This window comes from Delphinapterus leucas, chromosome X, assembly GCF_059928025.1.
Source record: "Delphinapterus leucas isolate spDelLeu-1000000601 "Yukka" chromosome X, BTC_Dleu_Yukka2, whole genome shotgun sequence".
Taxonomy (NCBI): Eukaryota; Metazoa; Chordata; class Mammalia; order Artiodactyla; family Monodontidae; genus Delphinapterus; species Delphinapterus leucas.
The window spans coordinates 7,570,918-7,596,100 of record NC_143150.1 but is presented as its reverse complement, the minus strand read 5'-3'; positions in this window follow the sequence as shown (position 1 = coordinate 7,596,100).

The window sequence follows — 25,183 nt, the reverse complement described above, 5'->3', positions numbered from 1 at the left end:
AGTAAAGGGCCAGATAGTAATTATTGTAGATCTTGCAGGCCATATGGTCTCTGTCACAACGATTACTCAACTCTGCCATTGTGAAAGCAGCCACAGACAATGGCATAAAGACTCATAAAATTAATGGGCATAGCTTGTTCTAATAAAACTTTATTTACAAAAACAGTCAGCAGGCCAGGTTTGGCCTGCAGGCTGCGATTTCCTAGCCCTGTTCTAAAACATTTCTTTTATTCTTCCAGAATGGTAGTTACTATGTACTGTCCTTGGAAAACTGAGAAAAGTTATTCCAATCATTTCCTATTGGGCTTAATTCTTTCACTGAATGCTTTGAGAAAGGTTGCTGTATTTTCTAATTTCTTAAAAACAATCAGCTATTTCCTGTATAATCAGCATTTTATTTTAAATAACATGCATTTTAAATGAAATCAATATAATACAGAGAAGGGACAAGAGGAGGACGAGATGAGTATGGATGTGCAGGTTGTACAGAAAATGATATTCAGAAGTAAGGAAGAACACTGGGTATGGAGAAGTATGGATATATTCCAGAGATATTAAGAAAGTTTGACAAACTGGTGACTCATTGATTGTGAAGGGAATGGAATTTCTTCATTGATTCTGACTTGTGTATTTGGTAGATGGTGCGAGCATCTACTCTAAATGAGAAATATGGACACAGAGGAATAGATGATGAGTACAAGTTGAGGGATTTCTCTAAGTGCTTGTTTTAGAGAGACTCTGTAGTGATGGCATTGTCTAAGTGTTCTCTGATAACATCCATTACTTGGGTCTTGAGGAGTTGATAGATGGCTGTGAGCCAGGACCCTTTATATCTCATATTAGATGACTGCTTTAAAGACTTTTGAACGAGTATGAGATCAGGCTAATTAACTATAACATACATATCTTTGGGAAATGTAAAGCAGAGTCATTTTAGTGTTTACCAAGATAAGAACAAAGCATCCCACCAATTTTTATGTCCTTGTAATAGCACCTTTATAAAATCCTCTATCATTCCTTCTGTCAGGCGAAAAGAAAAGTTGGAGAAGAGAAGAATTACTTTTAACTGGAAAGTCTTATGTCCATATAAATGACATTTCACATTTATATATCTTAAAGATTTTATGATTAAGCTAGATGTATACAACAGACATGTATAAACTCACTATATAGTCTCCAAAAGTATAGAACAATCTCCATGACAATGGAAAAATACATCAAAGGAGAACTAACCAAAACAAGCCAAAAAAAAAATTATGGCCATGAAAAAATTCACCAAAATAAATCAGCTTTGTCTTCAACATTCTCTTTCAAAGGCATCTTGGATCCAGTCATCACAGATCCTTCATCATGCCTTTAACATCTGCCCCTCATCCCCATTCCCATAGCCCCTGTACCAGCACAGGCTCGCATTTCTTTTCTCTTATTACACTCACTCTCCATGCCTCTAGCCTCTCCTTACTCTTAATCCACCTTCTATACTGCTGCCAGGATTAATGTTTAAGCTCTCACGAATGATGTTAACTCCCTAACTACAAAAGCTCATCTCCTGCTGCTGCGGCCAAATTAGATCACTTGCAATTCCCAGAACCCTCCCTCATTCTTCAATATCTGGCGACACTCCATTTCTTAATGCTGTTCATTCTTACCCATTGATCTCCTTCTCCCTTTGTCATTATCTGTGCCTGTCAAAATCCTTCGCAACCCTTAAGACTTGTCTCAAAACTCTAAATTTGTTCTTTATTGAAGCCCTTGTAACTGTGTTGTCTCATTGTAACTTGGATCACTGATGAAACTGGAGAGCAGGCCTGGACAATATAGGAGCTGCACAGATTCCCTTGACTAGAAGTGGATTCCATGGAGCTCAATATCAAAGGAACAAACAACCCAATCCAGAAATGGGCAGAAGAGCTAAATAGACATTTCTCCAAAGATGATATACAGATTACCAACAGACACATGAAAGGATGCTGAGCATCACTAATCTTTAGAGAAATACAAATCAAAACTACAATGAGGTATCACCTCACAGCCGTCAGAATGGCCATCATTAAAATATCTACAAAGAACAAATGCTGGAGAGGGTGTGGAGAAAAGGGAGCCCTCTTACACTGTTGGTGGGTATGTAAATTGATACAGCCACTATGGAGAACAGTATGGAGGTTCCTTAAAAAACTAAAAATAGAACTACCATACGACCCAGCAATCCCACTACTGGGCATATACCCTGAGAACACCGTAGTTCAAAAAAAGTCATGTACCCCAGTGTTCATTCTAGTTCTGTTTACAATAGCCAGGACATGGAAGCCACTTAAGTGCCCATCGACAGATGAATGGATAAAGAAGATGTGGCACATATATAGAATGGATTATTGCTCAGCCATGAAAAGAAACGAAATTAAGGTATTTGTAGTGAGGTGGATGGACCTGGAGTCTATTATACAGAGTGAAGTAAGTCAGAAAGAGAAAAACAAATACCGTACGCTAACACTTATATATGGAATGTAAAAAAAAAATGGTTCTGAAGAATCTAGGGGCAGGACAGGAATAAATACGCAGATGTAGAGAATGGACTTGAGTACATGTGGAGTGGGAATGGTAAGCTGGGAAGAAGTGAGAGAGTGGTATTGAGATATATACACTACCAAATGTAAAATAGATAGCTAGAGAGAAGCAGCCGCATAGCACAGGGAGATCAGCTAGGTGCTTTGTGACCACCTAGAGGGGTGGGATAGGGAGAGTGAGAGGGAGATGCAAAAGGGAGGGTATATGGGGATATATGTGTACATATAGCTGATTCACTTTGTTATACAGCAGCAACTAACACAACAATGTAAAGCAATTATACTCCAATAAAGTTGTTAAAAAAAAAGAAATAATGCCAATTACAGCAATGTGAATGAACCTAGAGATTATCATATTATGTGAAGTAAATAGGAGGGAGCGAGACAAATACTCTATTACAATGTATATGTGGAATCTAAAAAATCAAACGAATGTATGTAACAAAACAAACAGACTCACAGATACAGAGAACAATCTAGTGGTTATCAGTGGGAATAGGGAGGGGGAGAGGGGCAAGGTAGTTGTATGGGATTAAGAGAGACAAGCTGCTATGTATAAAATAAGCAACAAGGATATATTGTATAGCACAGGGAAATACAGTCATTATTTTGTAATATCTTTAAACGAAGTATAACCTATAAAAATATTGAATCACTGTGTTGAACACTGAAACTAATATAATGTTATAAATCAACTATACCTCTATAAAAATTACATTTCATTTTTAAAAAAAAATTACCATTTCTGTTTTTGTGCTACTATCACAAGTATCTTGGATTTTACTACTGTTGAACATTTAGGTTACTTATATTTCTTTTTTTCTATTTAAAGCAATATTTGATGAAAAAGCTTTTTACTTAAGTTTGAATGTTATTGTGAGGGCACAGTCCTATCTAGGAGAGAACTGCCTGTTTATTCATAATGCACATTTTAAAGAGTTTTGATTTTTTTTTTGCTGTACGCGGGCCTCTCACTGTTGTGGTCTCTCCCGTTGCGGAGCACAGGCTCCAGACGCGCAGGCTTAGCGGCCATGGCTCACGGGCCCAGCTGCTCCGCTGCATGTGGGATCTTCCCGGACCGAGGCATGAACCCGTGTCCCCTGCATTGGCAGGTGGACTCTCAACCAGTGTGCCACCAGGGAAGCCCACACATTTTCAAGATTTTAAAAAACATGTTAGAAACTTATACTCCAGAAGATTTGAAGCCATTTTTTCTAACATATACGAGCATGCCAACAGTGATATTATTTTTTCTTATATTTGCTAAGTTCGAGAGGGCAACTGTTTTATTTTTCTATGGAATAATTCTGGTCTTTATGTCAGCTGGATCTGAATTTGAATCTTAGCTCTGCTGCTTATTTACTCCATGTCCGTGGGCAAGTTAGTTAAACACTCTAAGTTCAAGTTTCCCTATTTGTAAAATGGGACCAGTAGTGGTAGCTAACTCTTAAGGCTGCTTATGAGGATTGAATGAGATCACAGAAGTAAAAAGCCGAGTGCAGGGCCAGGGGGCCAGTAACTACGTAAAGTAGCTGGGTAACGTCATATGGAATAAATTCCTTGATATTCAGTTTACTAAATGAGCAATTCCCTGCAAAGTAGAAGACAAGTAACTGAAACCTGACCTACATTGGTTCACTACAGGCTTTACATTGCCAGAAGGAGGAAGGCCCAAGTTCACAAAAAAGACTGTCTTTTGGGAAGAAAAGAGAGGCATAAGTGAAGTCAGGGGCAGGGGAGATATGGCGACAGAGTCAAGAGGGAAAGGCCACTGCATTTAGCCTGCTACTGCCAAATACAACAGCAAGAGGCAGGACCAGGAGAAGTTAGAACTTAATAATTTGGCAAATTTGTCTTCTGTTAGGCTGGATTTCAGTGAATTGCCTTCCAGCAAATGAGCCTGCTCCCAGGACTCAATGACTGTATACTATTTGTGCTGAAATTTGCATTTAATGATGTGGAAATTTAAACTTCAACTACAGTTTTTCTTGATCACATGTTTCTCAAATTGCAAATGAGTGTGCTTATTATAACATACGAAACAACATACTCCATCTGTATGGTCCCACCCCCAAACCCATGGTAACTGCTCTACTTTTCTCCATGTTCATATGGATGTACACACATATACTTGTATACACACAACACTCATAGGCATATACACATTTTGTTTTTTATCATTCTGTGCTTTAAACATGGGATCATATATTAATATGTTTCTTTCTGTCTTTGTTTTTCTTACTTAGCAAAACTTCACAAAATTCCACTGAGTCAACTTTTAAAAATTATGCATAGTAGTCCATGGTATTAGTGTATGCTAAATCATTTAGTTATTTCCCTCATTTAGAGAGTGGAAGGTCATTCCCAGCTTTGCAATCCCATGAGAAAAGCTGCAGTAAATGGCTTTGTGTATTTATTTAGGTGCTGGAACCTTTATTTCTGTGCAACAGGGTGATTAACATCTTTGTTATGTTTTTTCACTAGATACAAGTATGTATTCTTTTGCAATTTGCAAAACACCTAAAAAGATAGGCTTTTATTTTAAAATGTTACTCATCATCATGAGTGTGTTAGATGGGGCTCCTGAGAAACAGACTCCAGGAGGGAAATTTGCATTCGGGAGGTTGACTGGGGAGGATATACAGTAGGAAACAGCACCTGTGAGGGAGGAAGGGTGGGGGCGGGATTGAGCAGAGGGAAAAGGTGAGTCGTGATGCAGTTGTAACAGATTCCTCATCTGATCCGACAAGCAGCTCTGATGCTGAGATGGCCCTTCACAGCGGTCCAAAATTAAGGCTAGGGGCCAGGGCCTTTGTACTTTTGTACTGCTCCATCATTTGATGCTGACTGCCCTTGGGGAAGAGATACAGCCTTGAGTGAGGCAACTCTTTTAGACCAAGGGCAATGATCAGAGAGGATTGCAGCTGTGAGCCATCCGCAGCCAGCACTCCTGGAAGCTGGGGAAATGTTCCTTGGTCCTGAAGAGGTATCTAGGCAGTGCACCGTGGTATTCCCCACAGCCAGTAATTAAAAGTTCAAATGAAAACAAATAATACTTAACATTCACTGAATGCTAGATGGAGGCCAATCAGTCAAAAATCAATTGGCTGGAAGCCAATGTTTTTAAATGACCAATTCACTAAATTACGGAGGATTGCTGGGTCAAAGAGTAGGTATCTTTTTATTTAAAAGATGATGCCTGGTTTCTCAAACAGGTGTATGACTTGCATTTCCATCCACAAGGTGAGAGACCCAGAACCAGTTTATGTCGCTTCGCTGCCAGCATTTCGGTTGACTGTTTAGTAGAGTCAGGTGTGAGGCAGCAGGGAATGGCCTAACCTCTGTTAGACTGAGCATGGTAGACATGCTCAACTTAAAGATCTTGAAATTCAGTCCTTTCAAAACTACTATGTTGGCCAAATAAAACATCTGCAGGATTTGACACAAGAGCTGCTAGATTTGACCTCTGTGGTTTAAAAGGAATATATATCGTGGAACAGAAAACTGCATAGCCAAGTGAACGGAGACTTTCCTGTTTACTAACAAGGGAGAGAAAGACTGAGTCGTGCAGTCTCCTGTGATGCTGGTTTTGATTTGGGGCAGGATTAGAGTTTGGAGAGTATTGAGATCTTATGAACAACCAGTATTTTATTTTTAAAAAAAAGGTTTTCCCGCAAATCTATGGAGCAGATATGTTATGATAGAACAGACACTTTCTGTTTAAATGCATTCAAATTATGCCTTTAGTAGCACTCTTCAATTAGAAAATTCTGTAGTAGAAGCACAGCTTTTCTGCCCCCCACCACTGTCTTTTTAAAATGGAAATTCACTTACCATACTTACTGAATGCTTACTATATGTTAAGTGCCATGCTAGGACTTGGAGTTCAGTAGTGAATTAGAGGCAAAGACCTTGTATATAGTGGGGGAGACAAAAAATCAAAACAAGAGAATAAAAAAGCAATTACAAGTTGGAATAAGTGCTGTGAAGGAAACAGGCAAAATATTGAGAGACAACATTGAAAAGTTAGCATGTCACATTCTGCTATGGAGGATGGGCAGAGCAAGTAATAATGCCAGGGAGAGAGAGAGAGAATGGCTTGGTAATAAGAACATAGGTTCTGGAGCCCATCTCGATTTTGTCATTGACTGGCTTCTTATTTGTAAAGTGGTGTTACCAGTGTATACCTCAGAGAGTTGCGAGAATTAAATGTTTCCAAATGTAAAGGTCTTAGGATGCTGCCTGGCACATAGTAAGAGTTCAATAAGTTAGCTTTCCATATTATAATTTAGAGTTGCTTGTATGAATTAACTCACCAACCAAGAATGAAATTGTAAAATGAAATGCAAAGCAAGGCAGCATTTGAAAGAGGTTGCATGTATTTATTGTACAGGGATGGTGCTTTCTGCTGTCCCATTTATCATTGTCGTCCTTGTACTTTTTGCTATAGAAATAACGAACTAAAATTTCTAGGACACACAATGCTGTTTCAAGCCTCTATGGTGTTCGCCGAGCCTGGAGTGCCTTTCTTGCCTCCATTTTTCTTACCTCTAACCTTATGAGTCTTCTTTCAAATTCAAGGTCAGCTATCACCTTTGGCAGGAAGCCATAGCTGCCTCTCTTTCGTCCCACATAGTCTATCATACCTTCTTCTGTATGAGGCCTGCACATTGCAGAGAGTGGAATTCTGTGCTCTGACACTGATCTGTTTCCATGGCTCTCTCCCATAAGAAGCCACAGGCGTCTCAAGGACAGGGACTTTGTGTCACACCCATCTCCCTATCTTCACAGTTTAACACAGTGACTAATGCATATAGGCTTTCAATAATTATTTGTTGAATGAATGAGTGGATAAATGAATATTTTCATTGGCATCTTTCATAACCGTTTTTGGTTAACTTACAGCAATTACACAGATGAGTAGGTGAATTAGTACTGCAGGAAAGAGAGAAGAAGGCAATCAAATTGCCTATGAGAAATAGTAGTACCTAATGTTGATTGCTAGCTCTTTTACATACCATGTTTAATCCGCTTAACAACCCTATTACATAATTTTGATTATGATCCACGTTTTCAGAAATAGAAAATGAGGCTTGAAGAAGTTAAGCTCTTGTCCCAGATCATAAGCTAATAAGTGCTGGAGCCAAATACCTCTCCCAAATTACTTCTTCCTTTATTACACTATTTGAGCTTTTGCTAGCTACAGTAACATTGTTTTAGAATCATGATATTTGAAATTTATTATGATAAATACAACGACAGAAATATTAAAGTTTTTACGGTAAAATAAATTTGAGAATACTATAGCTTCCCCTTGAGATGTACAATATACTTTAGCATGTTAAAAACTCTAAAAAGTCCTGTAATAAAGGACTTAACTGCTTTCTTACACAGCTTCAATTGATGACATTTTTTTCAGGAGAACACTAAAAAGGGGTTCTGGTCACCGATTCCACTGTTGGGGATGTCCCCACACATCCAACAAGCAATTCTTTGACACCAGCAGGGTGTCCTACAATTTTACTTAATTCTGACACTACCCAAAAATAGCATCATATCCCACAAGTTAAGGGCTCAGTCCTACAAGGCTGACCTCCCTTTCAGATGCCAGTGGAAAGCATAGGTTATCACCTGTGTTTCTGACCAACTGGCTATAAATCAGAGGTTCCCTCTTCGGTTTCAATTATTTTGCTACAGTGGCTCACGGAACTCAGAAAGATTTTACTTACTTGATCACCAGTTGAGTATAAAAAGGTATATAACTCAGGAACAGCCAGACAGAAGAGATGTGTAGGACAAGGCATGAGGAAGGGGCATGGGGCTTGCATGCCATCTCTAGAGGCAACCTTCTCCCAGCACCTCCATATGTGCACCATCATATAAGCTCTCTGAACCAGGTCTGTTTGGGTTTTTATGAAGGCTTCATCACCTAGGCGTGATTGATTAAATCATTGACCATTGGTAGTTGATTCAACCTCCAGCACACACCCCCCCCCCGGAAATCAGGGGGTGGACTTAAATTTCCACCCTCCATTCATGGTTGGTTCCCCTGGCACCTGGCCCCCATCCTCAGGTGCTTTCCAAAAGTCACCTCATTAACATAAGCCCAGTAGTGGGGGGAAGGAGCTGTTGTAAATAACAAGACACCCTTTTCACATTCATGGCTCTGATGCATTTGCAGGAGCTGAGAACAAGAGACCAGATATTATAACAAAAGGTGCTCCCATTGCTCTTATCGCTCAGGAAATTCCAAGGGTTTTGGGAGCTGTGAGCCAGGAACTGTAGACGAAGACCAACTATGTATGAGAAATATATGATCAAAAGATATATTTCTTATAATATTGCAAATACCAATTGATATTCAACAAAGCTAGGATTCTGAGGAATACACTTTGGGAAGTGCTCACTAATCTACAGGAATAAAGCATAGAGTTTAGTCTCAGAGGGTCCTGTATAAAATATGCTGAGTCTGTTTAGTTCCTAAACTCTTCTAGAGTCAAGAACGTTCCTGCTAAATGGAATCCTTTAAATAAGAATAACGCAGGAATAAGATCATGCTGTATGCAAAGAGGAGATGACACTTGACGTAAACCCAATTTTTGTGTTCAGTGCTATCTGCAGAACTTTATCTGCAAAGAGAAAAAAGATGCTTACCACATCATGTGATTGGTGACGGTGATAAGAGCTCAATGATGGGGCTTCCCTGGTGGCACAGTGGTTGAGAGTCCGCCTGCTGATGCAGGGGACACAGGTTCGTGCCCCGGTCCGGGAAGATCCCACATGCCGTGGAGCGGCTGGGTCCGTGAGCCATGGCCGCTGAGCCTGCGCGTCCGGAGCCTGTGCTCCGCAACGGGAGAGGGCACAACAGTGAGAAGCCCGCGTACAGCAAAAACAAACAAACAAATCTCATTGATGTTTTTAGTATTCATTAGTATCTGTTATTCTCTAAATTGGAATACTGGTCTATATCTCCACAAAGAACTACATAGTTTATCTTAGGCTGCATGTACATGGGACAAATGAGAGTTAAAAATCACTTAGAAAAATTCCATTAATGAAGAGAGTGAATCAGTGAAAATTTTGTAATTTGGAGACCTCTGAATTTCCTGATGAACTATCTTTTTTTTTTTTTTTTTTTTTGCGATGCGCGGGCCTCTCACTCTTGTGGCCTCTCCCGTTGCAGAGCACAGGCTCCGGACGCGCAGGCTCAGCGGCCATGGCTCATGGGCCCAGCCGCTCTGCGGCATGTGGGATCTTCCCAGACCGGGGCACGAACTCGTGTCCCCTGCATCGGCAGGCGGACTCTCAACCACTGCGCCACCAGGGAAGCCCCTGATGAACTATCTTTTAATTGAATATTGCCACATGATTTCAGGGCCTGTGTTTAGTTTTGTAATTGTGTTGGCTCCAAGTACTACTACTTAGCCTTGAACTAGCGACGAAACGTTAGGTGTGGGTTTCATATCTAAGTGATGTATTTGCACCAATGAAGGCCAAATTATGCAATGACATGTTGTACAAAGTAAGTTGAAAATGGCTTGACAATAGAAAAATGATGGGAAGAATTGTGACATCATACAGTCCTTGGTAACATAGGTATTACAAAGCTCAAAGACACAAGCCATGACAGTCAGTATCATTATATGTGTTTTACAGAGTGCTTTTGTTTCCATAGATATTATGATTTTGTTGTCATTTAATTATAAATTTTACTTTGTTTTATAGTACTATGAGTTATCAAAACAAGTTTGTACTTAGCTTTGTTTATACACATTGAAGTAACATTATTATAAAAAAAAGTCAGCACTGAGAATCTGATCTAAAGTAATTGATTACTGTTTTCTAAATGGAAGGTGGTGAACGATGTGAATTCTGTAACTCAGTGGTCCTCAAGTGGGAGAATTTAGAAATGTGTGGAGGCATTATGATTGTCATAAAGACTGGGGGCTGCTACAATCAACTACTCTATGACTTAGAGGACAGTGGCTAAATGTCCTGCAAGTGCACAGAATAGACTTGAAAGACACAAAATTGTCATGTCAAAAATGTCAGTAGTGCTGTTGTTTAACTCTTACCCCCTTTTGGTCACTGTGTTGTTAGAGATAAATCTTAGCCCAGCTCTAGCAATTGCACTGGACCATATGGTCTGTAAACAGTAATCCGTATATCAGGACCCTCAACATGGAGGCCACCTAAGTGGCCCTGTCCACGTCACAAATCTAAAGCCACATCAGCCTGTGCTTACAGGAAACACCTGTCTAGGGAAACCTAACATACAACAATCACAAACTTCCAATTCAGTTTTAGCTAGTTCAACTCACCCTAGAAAACAGGACCAACTAGCCTTGTAAGGAAATCCCAACCTCCTAGCTAGTCATGCCCTGTTTCCATGTTGCCTTTTCTAACGCTCTGTAAAACTGGCTCTTGGCTCAAATCCCTCCCAAACAGTGCTCCACTGTTTGGGAGGCACTGTACTCCCCCAATCCATGGATTATTTTCCCTTGAATAAAGAACATCAAATCTGTTACTCATTTGCATTATTTTTGTCATTTGACAATATGCCAGTCTGCCTCCTTGCTTTAATATCCTCCCATTCCTTTTTCCTCTTCATTCACAATTATTTATGTATACCCACCTCATTACATAAAGGACCTGAGTGTGTTAGTGTACGTGTGTGTGCATGCACCTGGCTGACTAAGCAGTTGCCTAAATTAGACTGGACTTTTTTGGCTTATATCTCTATAACTATTATTTCATTCTTTTATACTATAGGTCTTTGTGTCTATATTTGTATATAAATGTCATAATATATTTTGTCTAATAGATTATAACATTTTTCGATCCTTTCACAGCACATAGCCCAGGGTTCTTTTTTTTCCCATTTTATTTCCGTATGGTATAAATGTCTTAATCTTTCTTTGCCTCAATTTTATCATCTATAAAATGGAAAAGGGCACATACCTCTTAGGTTTGTTGTAAGGATTAAATGAGAAATAAGTGAGTACATAGTTTAGGTCAGTGACTACCGCATAAGTGGTTAATAAGATTTAGCTATATAAAGCTGTATATATTTTTTTCCAGTGAATGCATTTGGATTTTTATAGTCCCGTTAAAAAAAAAACCTGACATTTTAAAGCACAACAGGAAAACAGAGCTATTGCTGCAATAGAAGAAAGGGAAGCCCAGAGAAGGGTGTCACCAGTGTCCAATATTAGACACTAGTGAGTCCATTCATTTTCATGTGAATGTTTTCCCACTTTCCCACCCTTCCGCCCTGGAGGTTGATAAAAGAGTTAAGGAGTGGGAAGATGGCAGAGCTAACCATCTTTGAAACTATTTTTTACATTTATTTAACATTTAAACAAGAGTTGGAGAAAGCAGGATAAGAGACCATTTATTTAGAAGTAAAACTGCGTTTTATCAATATAGAGATAAACCACATTTGTTTTCTCAAAATCAAGGTAAAAATTTGTTTAAAGTCACTATAATGTGAAGCGTAGCATGTCAATTGCAAGAACACATTTTTTTTAAACATCTTTATTGGAGTATAATTGCTTTACAATGGTGTGTTAGCTTCTGCTTTATAACAAAGTGAATCAGCTATACAAATACATATATCCCCATATCCGAGAACACATTTTGATTATCCAACTCAGTGGCAGCTTCGGCTAAGAAAATATTTATGTAGATCTTTTAAAGGCATTTTTTCCCCTCCCTCAGAGGCGTATTGAAATTTATCATTAATCTAGAAGAAGAATTATGTTATTCTTGATTTAATATGCTGCTTAGCTCATTAAGCCATACTTTAAATTTATAAAGGCTGATAGTACTTACACATCCAAGTAAGCAGAATGCTCACTTTCATGTTGTATAAATTACCTGTGGAAAACTGAGTTTCTCCTTGACCTTGCCTTTTTTTGATAGACCAATTGCATAGGCCCCTAACCAGGACATTTTCAGCCCTGAAATCCCTGACCTCCCTCCTCTCGCTGAATCTCTTTTGCTTTGGGAATGTTTAACCTACATCATGCTGCCCGGCTTATCTTTGTTTTAACACTGTCATTAAGAAATATCAACTCTTTAGATTAACTAGAACTCTTCAAAAAGATTTACTGTCACTTCTGTGGTTTTTCTCCTTTGATGGGAAGGCAGATAAGATAGAGGCAAGGAAGAAAAGTGAGATCCGTATACAAAACAATACCTTAGCTTTTTTTCTCATTTCCATTTTTCTTTGAGATGTATTTACAGTTTGTATTTCTGGAAAGCCTTTTTCATTACATGCTGCATAAACATGAAGAATGTAGAGTGGTATCCATGCTGTTTGTGGTTGGTTTGCTCTTTATGCTTATGTTTTCTTGCCCTTGACAAGAAATAAAAAGTGATTTTGCAGTTTTCTTCACTGCCTTTTTATGAGTATAAAAACGTACTTGTTCTTAATATTTTTCATAGATCTTCTAGTAGTGCAGTTGTCAAATAAAACCTCTCCTCTCTGGGTTGTTGATTTTATGGTCCCAACCAGAAGGTGGGTAATTTCAATCACTCGATAGCGTATTAGGATTAAAGCAAAAAGGATCTTTGCATGTTTTCCAGTGTGCATTTTACATGAAACAAAGCAGAATGGATGCAAGCCTTGATCAATTCCTGGTGTTTTCCTTGTCCACCATAGCTTCTGTTAGAACTCTTAAGGAGTTTTAAAAAAAATCTAGGCACAGAGGCTGTCATCTGCTATTGCCAAAGAACAGGCAGCCCAAAGCAAATGCCAAGAGTTTTATTGGGTTCTTTTTCTCAATTTGTTATTGCATCTGGTCTTGTTCATTGCACTACATGTCAGCTGATGCAGAGAGAGGTGACTGAAACATCTAGGTTCCAAATGGCCAAGTGGGAGGCTATCCGAAAGCATTTTATGTGTTTGTATTTGTTTCCTGAAGTTTAATGAACACAAAAGGCAGCAAGGGTTGACATAAAGCAGGCTGCAGTATGGGCTGATGGGGAACGCTTACTGCTCTGTTTTATTAGTACCAAGTGGCAGGACCACCAGAAACGTGATGCCCACCTTTCCAACAAGTTGAAATATAATTGAGTGCCTTCTGCTGCTATATATTTCCTTTGTACTATCTTGAATTCTGCTTGGGTCCTCATCTTCGTTTGTGCGATTAGAATTCATTGTCACTCACTGTTCTTCAAACCTTGCAGTTCAGTGGTTACCCTCCACCTCAGACTAGGGGATGCCCAATAAAGAAGGAGGATGAGTCATCTCTACAGCATAAAGGGACAAGAATATATCGGAGTTATGCTATAGATCATATAATTGCCCACGTATGTCGGGGATGGGGTGGGGTTAGAAGTGATGTACAAAAACTGAAGCTCTGGGGAAAATGGACATAATGACCCTTTATCTGCCTGGATGAGGTGGACACCCAGTGGTTACATTCTTGATGATTCACATTGCGTGTTGTGGATTCCATGTGAAAATTCTCCAGGGACAATTGGCATGTGTTTCCAATGTTTAATTCAAATTTACTTACAAGATGGTTGGGGCAGACGTCACTGTCTTTTTGTGGGCTCAACTCTAAGTGATTATTTTAAAAGGTGCTCCAGGAAAATCAAAGCAGGAATTTGGGGCAGTAATCCTAAACTCAGATCCTTATCTAAATGTCCAGACTTTGGGTGTGAGCAGGGTTGTCATACTGTAAAATACCTAGGCAGCGACTCACAATAGCTCTTTTCTCATCACAGTGATGGATGTTAATTAACTTGATTGTGATAATCATCTCACAATATATAGGATATCAAATCATCACATTGTATACCTTAAATATATACAATATTTATGTATTATATTTATATATTTTATATATTATATAATTATGTCTCAATAAAACCAGAAAATAATTTCAGCTCATATTTAGTGATTTTTAACCTTAAAGTGAAAAATAATGGTGAATTATGATGTTAACTGTAACCTCTCTATAATTTAATGACAAATTTTGCCAAATATTGTTTTATTTTTATTTTCTCCTAAAAATAATTAAACATCTTCTGTGCTTCAATATACACGGTACTTCATTTAATCCTATAAGCCAGTCACTTTTTAAATTTAGATTCAGAGATGTTAAATAACTTTAAATATTTTTCAGGTTTCTGTCTTACATATTAATGTCTACATGAACATACGAATTCCTGGGTGCTGGGTTGAGTTCTCTGATCAATCAGCATTCTTCCCAGAAGTACCAGATACATCAAGAACAGTGAGCCATCAGAACAGAGATGGCCAAACCCGGGACCTGTTGGCATTAGGGTTTAGGGTCTCTTATCTATGTTTCATATCAGGTGGTTTTGCTTTTTCCTTTTTTAGATATTAGGGCTCAACATATATTTTGAAAAAAATATCGAACTAATAGTTGGTTAAGATTCGTAATGCCTCTCATCTCCAGAAACATAGCAAGGGGATGCTGAAACCTGTGCTTAGTAGTATTTGCATTTACCCCTGGCTAGGGTTTTAGGGTATAGTTTTAGGCCAAACCTTATTAATGTGCAGCCTAAGTCATTTCAGGTATGAAGATCAAACGCTCAAAAGAGCAAAGACCTAGGCAGGCACTGCAGGTTCATTTGGAATAAATTGCTTTATACATCATTTTATTTGCACCATTTCAGTCCTCATAGTTACGTTGTATAGAGCTGTCTAGTTTAGCCAAAATATTTCAAAACTCAGTACTGAAGAATGAGCTCATGAATCTGTATTTTTTTTTTGTATCCTGAGATTGGCTATAAAGAGCTTAGTACTTTTTAATCACTTATTTCTTTGTGGGAACAAGTATCAATTTGGACTATAAACGGGATCCATACCTTATGACTTGGCAGATTTGCTGAAATGTTGTGCATATTTATCTGAGGGCTCAGCATGGCAAGAGCTCATCTTCCAGATGATATTTAAGAGATTTAAATTACTTATAAATTACAACATGCCTAATTCTAAAAGGATTAAGATACAATATGAAAATATTTCTTGATAAGTGCAGTTAAAATGCAAAAAAATAAGAGTACGCACAAATACAAATTCATATACATGTGAGAACCTATTTTAAAAGAGGGCAGAGAGAATCAGGTTGGACTCTGGAATGAATGAAGTACAGAAACTGAGCAATCAATTTAGCAGCCCAAACAAGAAGCAGGACCCACTGGATAATGTGGGATTTTCTGGTGAAAAGAAGCAAAGCTACCCAAACACCTGTTTTCTTGACACTGAATTCTAAGAAGGACATATAGGGGGATCCTTATCTTCAGATTCAGTTTTTAAATAAATACAGCAACACTCTTCAAATGGATACATCTCAAATGGATTCTCCAGAAATGGTGAATGTCACATCAAATCAGATTTCAGTGGAGTCATCTCTGTGGACCACAAGGCAAACTTGTCCGGTGCAAATATGGCTGATGGAACAACATGAAACCAGTGCTTAGAGTACCTGGAGGAAGGAGTCCATGAGATCTTCTGGTACTTTCTCTCGTGCTATGAGCCAAGGGTTCAAATTTAAGTTTGTCTTGATTAATAAGGAAGTAAGGATGGGGGAGGGAACAAAAATCCATTAAGCCATACAGGATAAGAGAAATGGAAACTCTGCATTTCTGTCCCAAGGGTCAATACTTCTCTATAAAACTTGAGGCCCTAAGCCTTGAAAGGTCTGCTGGGGCCCAGGGTAGGCCACCCCAAAATGTGCCTCAAGGACATATTGAGTATTTTGAATTAAAGTTACTTAATAAACAGCCAATGCAGGAGAGGCACTCTGACCTGCTTTATGTCTCCCTGAAATCAGGAAATAAATCTCTCATGAAAGGTGCTCTCCCTGCATCTGGAGGTAGAAGGACACCCTTATTGCCAAAGATAGGGAATCGGGGCCAAGAAACCTATATATACAAACTACCCCAAGCCCAAACTCTGTTTAGAGTTTTCACTAATAAGGTACCCAAACCTAAGTTTCTTGGTCCTGTCAATTCCTCACAATTGTATTCTTTTCTTGTCTAAAAAGTATAAAAGCTGCCTACTTTCGCCACTTCTGAGGTTCCAAATGGGCCCTCCATATGCATGAATTAAAATTTGTTTTGCCTTGCATCAATTTTACTGTTAGTCCAGCCACAAGAACTCAAGAGGGGGAAGGGGGAAATTTCCTCCCTGACAGATCCCAGAGATGGGTTTGACTGTAGTTTGGGGACGAAAAGCCCTTTTCCGGCAGAGAATGGGAAAAAGGGTGATTTGCAAAGCAACATTAAGGATTGAAGCTGAGATTAAGAACCAAACAGACAGTAGACTAGAAACATTAATCCAAAAGGACTGTGGAGAGAGTCATTAACTAGTGAAAGTTGACTAGATAAACACATGGTAGGTCAGAGGGGAACAATCAGGTGCAGAACAGAGTGTGCTAGGCATTCTCTGGAAATATTGCTAGGCAAGCTTGCAAATTTACATGGAGTTCACTGGTATTTCCCATATATGGGCCACTGACTCAAAGAGAATCAATTTGGTTCATATACCACACATTAAAAATACACAGTAGTTTAACTGTATATTTCCCCTTCTAGACTGTGAACCCCATGAGGAAAGAGACAGCTTGTCTTATTTACTGCTAAACATCCATTAGGAGGCACATGGCTTGACAATTAGAAGATAACAAAAATGTTTGAAGGACAGAATTAACGTGCCTATGTTTTCTCATTTAATAATGGCTATTTATAAGGGGGAGGTGGCATTATCCCTATGTTATGGATGAGGATGTAAGACCGAAAGTTGAGATAACTTACACATCCTACAGCTCTTTATCCACTTAATAAGTAGCAGTGCCATCATTTGAACGCAGGTCTGCTTTAAGTAAAAGCCCATTAAGCAACACTGTCTCCTTACCAAGCAAACATTTACAGACTAGGCACAGGGCACTGATTGCAATGTTAGATATTGGAGATACTGCAGAGAAAAGTAAGATGTGGTCCTCAGCTTCCCAAACAGAAAAGCAGAGAGTCATACAAAAGTAAAACACAGAGCTTTTTTAAAGATCTAAAGATAAGAAAAAAATCACAATAGATGACAGCACAAACATTTAACCCACATGAGAGAGGATCAGAAGTTTTTGATGAGATGCTTAGATAGACATTAGAAGAATTTAAGGAGTCTGATAGCCCATGTGGACATGGGAGGTGTGGTAGGCAGAATTTTGGCCCCTGTGGCCTTCTCTCTCTCTTCTTTCTCAGTAATATGTTGAATTGCAGGCCAAAATGGACTTTGCAGATGTAATTAACATTCTTATCAGTGACTTTAAAATAGGGAATTTATCCTGGATCATCTGGCCAGGCCCAGTAATAAGTATATGAGCTCACTTTTTGATCTCCATTTTGTTTTTCTGATTATGTTAGCTATATTGGTGAGTAATGCATAAATATATTTCTTATTTGTCTTTACAAAGAATCAGCTTTCGTTTTGTTAATTCTCTCATATTTTGTTTTCTGTCTCATTTGCTTTGCCCTTAATTGTATTTTAAACCTTCTTTTCAGATTTGCTCTGTTGATATTTTTTTCAAGCTTAATTAGTTGAATGGTCTTTTAATTTTTTCCACATAGTCTAATAAAAATATTCAAAACTGTAAATTTCTCTGTAAGTTGTGCTTTAGATATATTCCACAGTTTTGACAGATACTGCTTCTATTGTTCTTAAGGTCAAAGGATCTCATCATGTACATTAGAATTTATTAGTTAATGCGTGGTTTATTTGGTGTATTTTTCCTCAAGACACAGAAGATTTTTATCACGCCTTTATTATTATTCTAAGAATTTTTTTTTGTTATGTATTGCTACATAAGACAACCATTTTTATTATGTTGAAGATTGCTGTGGGACATCAATTTAGACAAGTCGCAGGAGGAATGGTTTGTCTCTGCTCCACAATATTTGAGGCCTCAGATTGGAAGACTCAATGACTGGGGCTGGGACGGTAGACTGTAGTGACTACACATGGGCTCTCTATTTGGCTTAGGCTTCTCACATCATGATAGCTGGGTTCCAAGAGGAAGTATCCAGAGAGCAAGTATTCTAAGGGACCTAGAGACTCAGAATCTGCTTGACTTTTTTATGACTCAGTCGAAAGGCACACAGAGTGGCATCCATGAGACTCTTTGCTGAAGCCATCCCAATCTAGCCCAGATTCAAGGAGAGGGGAAATAGCACTCACCTCTCGAATGAAGGAGTCCCTAATAATCTGTGGTCATGTTTAAAACCTGCCTCAGCCGTACCATGTTCAAAGAACTTGTTTCTGTTAAATCTTATGGTTTATATGTGCCTCATTTATTTCCCCATACGTTTATTTACAACAGTTTTCTATTTTTAAGTATATCTTTTAAAAAGCAGGATATCTTTGGTATTTTTTGTTTATTCAATATTAGAGACTCTTTTGATTGCCCCACGTTAATATAGCAGGTACAGATCCATGTATCCAGGTTTGAACACTCTTTGGGTTGTGCTTTTATTTATTTCATTGCTTTTTCCATATGTACTTTGTTTTGTGAGGGCTCTGAGTGGTCTCAGACTAGTGCCAGGACAGTAACTAGACATCTAGGTTCGTAAGTGCAATTGAGAGGTGCCTCCCAGCTCCAAGTCTGACTTAGCCCACCTTGATCACATCGATATCTTGGGGCTCTCCAGGACAGTGTGAAGGAAATTAGTGGCTACAAAGAGAATCATCTACCCCAGCTTATCCCCCTGCCTTGGGTTCTTTACCCTCTCCAATTTCCATTAGTCATTTCCCCTCCATTCTTAGACCCAAACACTTTCTATATGTCTCTAAGGATTTCTCACACTTTTATTTCAGGTGTGGAGTGTAGGATTGTGTTCTGTCAATATCTTGACTTCTTCGTTGCCTCTGGTTGGGTTTGGAGAGGAAGCCCATGTTAGTTTGACATCTTGTCTCAAAGTTTTTGGTTTCGTGAAAGTATATTCATCTGATGTTTTAAAAACATACATAAATGCAATGGTGTATTATACATTTGCTCTTCAGCTTAGAAAATCTAGTCATTATAAATGAGGGGAACTCTCCCTTGTGCATAGCACTTCGTGGATTTTATAGCATCATCATCTTCATTATTTCAGTGCTCAGAACAACACTATGACATAGTTATAGACGAATAAACTGAGAAGTTAAGTGACTTGCCTATAAATGTAGCTAATAAGAAACATTGATGAAGTTCAAATTCAGATCCTCTGACTCCACAAATTTCTTTCTACTATACCCTCTCAATACTAAGTTTAAGATCATTTCTCTGAGTCACAAAAACAGAGGCACAGATAGATTGCATGTTGAGTGAAGACATTTTTAAAAATAATTTTTAAAATATTTAATGTAAGTATAGCTACTATGCGTGACAGAAAAGACCAGCTTAAAATGATGGATTGACTATGTAGGTTTAGAAAACCAATGACAAAATAGGCATCCATCTGGTGTGCACATTTATTTTTTAAACCGAGATTTTTTGTTCAACTTTATTTTTACACAATTTCAAATTTATGGAAAGTTGCAAGTATTGTACTGGGAATTTCCTTTATTCTTCACCAAATTCACCAATATTTCATCACATTTTCTTGCTTTCACTCATTCATTCGTTTTCTTTCTCTCTCTCTCTGTGTAAATAATACATATAGTATGTAAATATATAGTATTTATTCCCCCAAAACCATTTAAGGGATAAGTCACACATATTATGAATCATTGACCTAAATCCCTAAATACCTTAGGATGTATTTCCCAGAACAATAAACCACAGTAACACCAAAATTGGGAGATTTAACTTTGATATAATAATATTCTCTAATTTAGGAATCTGCAAACCCTAGGTCTCAGGTCAAACATGGACAACTGCTGCTTGTTGTGAATAAACTTTTACTGGAACACAACCACATTTTGTCTATGACTGTTTCTGGGCTACAACAATACAATTGAATAGTTACAACAGGTACCATATGACCCACAAGTCTACAAATATTTAATATTTGATCCTTTACAGAAAAAGTTTTCTGATCCTTCTAGAATCCATAGTCAAATTTGACCTTGTCTAAATAATAACCTTCATAGTTGCATTTCCTCATTCACGACCCACCTAAGATCATTCATTGTATTTAGTTATGTTTCTTTAATCTCCTTCAGTCTACAACGGTTCCTCGTCCTTTCTTTGTATTTAATGACATTGAAATTTTTGAAGAATAAAGACCACTAATGTAGAATATCTCTTTATATTGGTTTATCTGATATTTCCTCACGATAGATTTAAGTTATATATTTGTGACAGGAATAACACTGAAAAGATGCTGTGTTCTTCTTAGTGCACCTTATCAGTAGGTATATTAGATGTCAGTTTCTCTTTTGTTAGTGATATTCATCTTAATCACTTAAGTTGGTGTTTGCTAAGTTCTTCCAACATGATGTTACTATTTTGCCATATTGACATATAATTTTTTGGAGGATCAGCTGAGACTTTATAAATATCTCGTTCTGAACGAATTATCACTATGATGGTTAAAAAGTGATTTTTAAAAGTCCCATATGCATATTTTGATATCTTGGTAGGATGATGAAGCTCAGGCCTATGCCCACAAAGTGCAGGAGAAATGTTTAAGGCCAATACTCACTAGAAGCCAGGATTCACACAGAATGCTGAGCCTTATCTTCAGTGCCTTTTTGAGTCTGAATAATGGATGTGGTATTGAAAACAGGGAACATTGTTTGGCTGACAGAATATTTATGGAGTAAAGTACTACAGGAGTGCTCAGGATAAGTTCTGAATAATATTCTTTCAGAAAATGCAGTATAGAGATTCAAATGTAAAACTGTAAGATGAATAAGAAATTTCCATCAATTCAAAATGGTTCAATATAAGGCATAACTGTCTGCATGCCAGAAAGAAACAGGCCACAACATACAGGTTTGGGTGACAGTGATTTGTAGCAGCTGTCCACAGCCAAATATTTCACTTATGTGAGGCTGTGGGAAACAAGTCCATTGGGCTGAGCTTAGACACAGTCTCCATGCCCTCGGTTAAGGGCAATCACTTAGACTGCCACTTTCAAAATGACTTTCTCAGGTAGTGGTAGCTGACATACCAAATGTATGAAACTTCTGATTTGACTCGAGATAAAGTCAAAACGAAGGTCATATCATCGTCCTCAAAGTCAGACTTTGTTCAGGAAGTAATTAGAAGAAGGATGATTAGGGAAGCAGGAACAGAACATTTTCTTCCAAGTGTTATTGACTTAGCATTGATTGATGTTTCTGTTCTGTCCACTCTCTGATTTTAAAAAAAGGATGAGTTGAAGGACTAATTTTGAGTATATTCATTTTCAATTTCCGTTCGGTATTGGCTTGGAATAGAGCAAATAGTGAAATGATAATGGTAAAGACAAAGAAGGGTAGCAAATGTTTTTCTAGATGGCACCAGAGGGATTTCCCAATACAGCACAAAGGAAGTAGTAGGAAAGAAATCTCACAACATATTTTATGTGATTGAAGTATCAATCTCTAGGTCTCCCCATTTAGACATTTACATAAAACATTGCAAATAGTCTTGTAAATACTGGTTTTTAGGCAATCCTATGTGTAATTTTAAGAAATTTTATTTTTAGAGTATGTCAGGAAGCTATAATTTTGGGGTAGTAATAATGATAGAATAAGTTGGCTTCAGTTATAGTATCCTAAAAGGGCATCGAATAATCACACTCTCATTATAATGTACAAATACAAGCCCTCTAAGAGAACAAAGATTAAGTGAAAGAAAAGAAAAATTATACCAGTGTTGAACCTTACCATATCTTGTCATACACATATGAAGATAAGAGCTAATGTTTGCTGAGTTGTTACTCGCATTCAACTGAATCTCATGTGTGAACTGATTTATAAATCTGTACATTCAATGGTAGGTTCTTTTCTACTGCTATTCACCACAAAAATCTTCGTTTAGCTTCTCTGCAAAGTTGTTGATGTTTTGAAGGATATATTACCTATATACATCTGGATCATTAGCTTCATAATTCTCTAAGATGCAGATTTGATAGGAAGTTAATTTTAAGTGGCAAAATGTCTAAATTATTTTAAGATTGGAAATATCTCTCCACTTCCAATCATTGAAAGTTTGCTTTTCACAATGCAATAATATATTCATTCAAAATATGTTTGAGAGCTTACTATGGAACAGAAAATTTTCTTAAAAGCTGGGGAATATATTGTATGTATTGAGGGTATTCAGGGAAGGTTTTAGGGTCACATAGTCTGAAGTGAGAAGTGGCGAGAAAGGAAGGTTTTAAAACTAATTCAACAACTGCTATTTGGTATTAAGATTTCCATGAAAAAGCTACTTATGATGACACTTTAAAAGAAATAGTCTTCCTGTGGAAAAATAGTTAGGTTTCCAAAATGTAGATATTAATAGTTTATGAAGACTCAAGGGTATTGTATATTGCTATTTATCTTGATTTGTACCAGGATGACATAAATAGGCACCAAGTCCCAGCCAGAATTTTCTGTGGGAAAAGGGAAACACAGGAAGTGCTATAGATTATTTTTTAAATTATGGTGATTTGAAGGACTGTATCTGCAGACAGATTGCCTGAATTCCAATCCTGGCTCTGCCATCCACTACTTGTGTGATCTTGGGTAAATATGAGAAAACGTAAAACCTCTGTGCAGTTTCCGACTCAATAAGGTTATTGGAGGATTAAATAAATGTATGTAAAATATCGGGTTGGCCAAACCCGAACAAACTTTTGGCCAACCCAATATTTATAAAAGTGGCACATAGTAAGTACTTAGATACTAATATTACTATTAAATAAGGGAAAACTGTACATATGAGAAAATCCAGACTAAAGAATTTTCATCATTAAAGAAGAATGAATGAAAATAAGTGAACTGAAGATGCAATTCAAAAAGTGAAAAATACAAACAGAACAAAAGGAACCATGAGAAATGAATTGTTAAATTTAGCAACATAAATTATTGGATTGAAAATATAGATTAAAATCAATCCAAGCCTTGGCACATGGTAAAGATAATCAAAATGGACAATTTGTTTATGAATCAGAGAAAACACAAGATATGCTATCAGAAATTTGGAAGGGAATAAAATTATTCATAATGGTGGTGATAACTGATAACAAAAAATAATCTTGTCAATTGCTTCTGGAAAAAGTAGTTTCTTTGTTAGGAGACCAAAACCAAGTAAAAAGACCAAGTCATGTAGTTGAAGCATGGTTGCCGTGTATTTCTCTGAGGGGATGGTGATGTGAGCAGCCGGCTGACACTTGGTGAAGAAGATGGCAAAGAGGGGCATCCCTGGTGGCGCAGTGGTTGAGAGTCCGCCTGCCGATGCAGGGGACACGGGTTCGTGCCCTGGTCCAGGAAGATCCCACGTGCCCCGGAGCGGCTTGGCCCGTGAGCCATGGCCGCTGAGCCTGCGCGTCCGGAGCCTGTGCTCCGCAACGGGAGAGGCCACAACAGTGAGAGGCCCGCGTACCGCAAAAAAAAAAAAAAAAAAAAAAAAATGGCAAAGAGGTGAGGGAATAGGAAGCAAAGTTTAAGTGACAGTACTTGGAATAGAAACTTGAACTTGCCAAGCTTGGCAAGTTTTTGCTTCCTAACATATTCTTATGTATTTTCTCCCTGAATTCTGAAAAAAAAACATATTACTTTTCAAAATGCCAGCCTGGCTCAGCTAGATTAAGGGAAAAAAAGGAATAGGGTTGCACCAGAGATTGAGGGGCAGAATCGCTCTTCTGGGAAATGGATATGATGGCAGTGCCCTTGTGTACTGTTGGTAGGACTATAAATTAGTGCAGCCAATATGGAAAACAATATGAAGGTTTCTTAAAAAATTAACAATAGAATTACTATATGATCCAGCAATTCTATTTCAGGATATATACACAAAAGGGTCTGTAATCAGAGTCTTGAAGATACATTTGTATACCCATGCTCATAGCAGCAGTATTCACAATAGGCAAATGATGGAACCACCCAAGTATTTATTGATAGATAAATGGTTAAAAATCTGGTCTATACATGCAATGGGATATTATTTAGCCTTAAAAAAGGGAAGGAAATTCTGACACATTCTTACAGCATGGGTGAACCTTGAGGGCATTATACTAAATGAATAAGTCAGTCACAAAAAGACAAATATTGTATGATTCCATTTATATGAGGTAGCTAGAGTTGCTAAATTCATAGACAGAAAGTTGAATGGAGGGAGGGGGATTGAGGAGTTGTTTAATGGGTATAGAGTTTCAGTATTACAAGATGAAAACAGTTTTTTTTTTTTTTTTTTTCTGGTACGCGGGCCTCTCACTGCTGTGGCCTCTCCCGTTGCGGAGCACAGGCTCCGGACGCGCAGGCTCAGCGGCCATGGCTCACGGGCCCAGCCGCTCCGTGGCATGTGGGATCTTCCTGGACCGGGGCACGAACCCGTGTCCCCTGCACCGGCAGGCGGACTCGCAACCACTGCACCACCAGGGAAGCCCATGAAAACAGTTTTTTGAGATTGCTTGCATAAATGGATTTAATATTACTGAAATGCACACTTAAAATGGTTAAGATGACA